Source organism: Colobus angolensis, unplaced genomic scaffold (genome assembly GCF_000951035.1).
Source record: "Colobus angolensis palliatus isolate OR3802 unplaced genomic scaffold, Cang.pa_1.0 Scaffold266, whole genome shotgun sequence".
Taxonomy (NCBI): Eukaryota; Metazoa; Chordata; class Mammalia; order Primates; family Cercopithecidae; genus Colobus; species Colobus angolensis.
In genome coordinates this window covers 662,077-665,392 of record NW_012115888.1, presented here as the reverse complement: position 1 = coordinate 665,392, position 3,316 = coordinate 662,077, and the positions used below count along the sequence as shown (strand labels likewise).

The following is a 3,316-nucleotide window of genomic DNA, read 5'->3' as shown; positions in this document are numbered from 1 at the left end:
ATATCAAGGATATGTATATAACTTTCAGAATGTTAATTTTAATCACTGCATAATGTTCTTTTTTATATTTATCATAACTTGTTTAAATAATTTATCTTGACTCTATACATCTGTTTGCAAACGTTTTCTCCTATTGTACATAATAACATGATAATCACAATTTTAAGAGGTTTTGGCCCTTACTTTCTGATAATCACCTGTCTCAATGCGCATGCTCCCTGCCACTGCCTTACAGATATGGTTTGATTATTCACAATCTCTCACCAAATGAGACCTGTGTCCAGGGTACTAGCTTCTCCTGTCACTTGGGCTTATGCTAAAGATGTGAAATTTGGTGTAGAAGCCTGAGCCTTAATGCTTCAAGTTATACGATTTGAAGCCTATGCTGTAGCTGTTACAATGGAGCCAAAGAGAAGAATAGTGATTATTGAACAGAGTTGGGGAAGTCCTAAAGTAACAAAATACAGAGTGATTTTTGCACACTCAATTAACTTAGAAGCTAAATATGAAAATATTGGAGCTAAACCTGTTCAAGATGTTTCCAATAACAGAAATGAAGAGGTTGGGGATTGCACCACCACTGCTACTGTACTGGCATGCCTTATTGTCAAGGAAAGAGAAAATTAGCAAAAGTGCTAATCCAGTGGAAATCAGGAGACATATTATGTTAGCTATTGATTCTGTAGTTGCTGAACTTAAGAATCAGTCTAAACCAGTAGCAACTCCTGAAGAAACTGCTCAGGATGCTACGATTTCTGCAAACAGAGAGAAAGAATTTGGCAACATATTTCTTATGCAATGAATAAAGCTGGAAGAAAGGGTGTCATCACAGTAAATAATGGAAAAACATTGAATGATGAACTAGAAATTATGGCAGGCATGAAGTTTGATCAAGGCTGTATTTCTCCATACTTTATTAATACATCAAAAGTATATTATACTGTAAATAATAGTATGTGAATTTCAGTATATGTATGTTCTATTGAGTGAAAAGGAAATTTCCAGTGTCCAGTCCATTATACTTGGTCTTTAAATCACCAGTGCTCACTATAAGCCCTTGGTTTTAACTGCTGAAAATATTCTTTTGAATAGTATAAAAGTTGGTCTTAAGGCCGTAATAGCCAAAGCTCCAGGTTTTGGTGACAATTGAAGGAACAAGCTTAAAGATACGACTACTGCTATTGGTGGCAAAGTGTTTGAACAAGAAGGGTTGACCCTAAATCTTGAAGTTGTTCAGCCTCATGACTTAGAAGAAATTGGAGGAGTCATTGTGACAAAAGATGATGGTACGCTTTTAAAAGGAAATCATGACAAGGCTCAAATTCAAAAGTATATTCAAGATACTCCTCCAGTTAGATGTCACAACTAGTGAATACAAAAAGGAAAAACTGGGCCAGGTGCAGTAGCTCACGCCTGCAATCCCAGCACTTTAGGAGGCCAAGGTGGGCGGATCATGAGATCAGGAGATCGAGACCATCCTGGCCAACATGGTGAAACCACGTCTCTACTAAAAATATAAAATTAGCTGGGTGTGGTGGTGTGTACCTGTATTCCCAGTTACTCAGGAGACTGAGGCAGGAGAATCGCTTGAACTAGGGAGTCAGAGGTTGCAGTGAGCCAAAATTGAGCCACTGTACTCCAGCCTGGTGGCAGAGTGAGGCTCCATCAAAAACAAAACAAAACAAAACAAAACAGAAAAAAAAAAGAAAAACTGAATGAAATTCATACCTGGCAAAACAGTCAGATGAAGTAGCTGTGCTGAAGCTTGGTGGGATGAGTGATGTCAAAGTCAATGAAAAGAAGTTACAGATACCCTTAATGCTACAATAGCTAGTTTTGAAGAAGGTATTGTTCTGGGAAGAGATTGTTGCATTGCTTTGGTGCATTCCAGCCTTGGTTTCATTAATAAAGTTAAAAAGTTGGCATATATATTATTAACAGACCACTCAAAATTTCTGCAATGACTATGGCTAAGAATGCAGACGTTGAAGAACCTTTGAAAGTTGAGAAAATTATGCAATGATTCTCAGAGGTCGGTTATGACATTATGCTTTGAGATTTTGTGAATATGGTGGGAAAAGGAATCACTGGAGAACCACCTTAGTGGATGTTGCTGAAATGGCTTTGACTACAGCAGACGGTGTAGGGACAGAAATACCTAAAAAAGAGAAGGACCCTGATATGGGGGCAATGGGAGGAATGGGAGGTGGTATGTTCTAACTCCCAGAATAGCACTTCACCATTATGAATAAACTGTGGCAGAAAGCTCAAGGCAGTGTTTCTAACCAATAACTTCAGAGAAGTTAGTTAAAGAAAATGATAGGAGAAAAGGCTGGCTGATGTTTAAGAAATCACTGTAATCACCAGTGACTATTTTTGTTGACAATCTATGATGGTCTATTGCTGTCATTGTCTGTAAGATAATTTATTTTGAATTTTTGAATAAAAATATATTTGTACATTCCCAATATTTGTGGCAAGAGCCATTTACCAATCTATTGCTTTCAACTTAAATAACTGAGGCATTTTTACTAGTATTCTGTTAAAGTCAGGATTTTAGTGCTTGCCATCATTAGATTGGAAGTTAAGAAGCAGCCTTTCTGCAGACAGTAAGAACAATGGTGTTTAAATTAGAGAAATATATGATTAGGTGACAACCTTTGTATAAAAAATTTGTTTACAGTTTATAAAAATGAAGTTTTGCAGCCACCTTATATTAGATCCTTTAGATAATTTATTGAAAGCACAATGCCTGATAAAAGGTTTATAACAAATATTTCCAAATTACTCTTCAAAGAAGGGAACAGCAGACAAGAAAATCTTAGAAACAGTAGAGTTGGGATGCTGGGGTGAGGGGATCACCTGAGGTCAGGAGTGAGACGAGCCTGGCCAACATGGTAAAACCCTGTCTCTACTATAAATAAAAAAATTAACCAGACACAGTGGCACACGCCTGTAACCCCAGCTACTTGGGAGGCTGAGGCAGGAGAATTGCTTGAACCTGGGAGGCAGAGGTTGCGGTGAGCCGAGATCGCGCCATTGCAGTCCAGCCTAGGCAACAGAGTGAGACTCTGTCTCAAAAAAAAAAAAAAAAAAAAAAAAAAAAAAAAAAAAAAAAAAAAAAAAAAAAAAAAAAAAAAGAAAACGGAAAGAAAAGAAGAAGAAAAAAGAAACAGTAGAGTTGTTTTTCAAAAAGTTAATTTTAATAAAAGAAAAAAGTGAGACATATTTAGTTTTAGTATATTTTCTAAATACAAAATAGCCATTATTGATTAATTTATTTAGTTCTTTTTATTGGATGATATTTTGAGTTTCC

The 3,316-nt window shown here is 36.4% G+C and overlaps 1 pseudogene; it reads left to right on the top strand.

Moving 5' to 3' along the window:
* Nucleotides 1-237: 237 nt before the first annotated feature.
* On the top strand, nt 238-2,220 carry LOC105515623 (annotated as a pseudogene).
* Nucleotides 2,221-3,316: the final 1,096 nt, after the last annotated feature.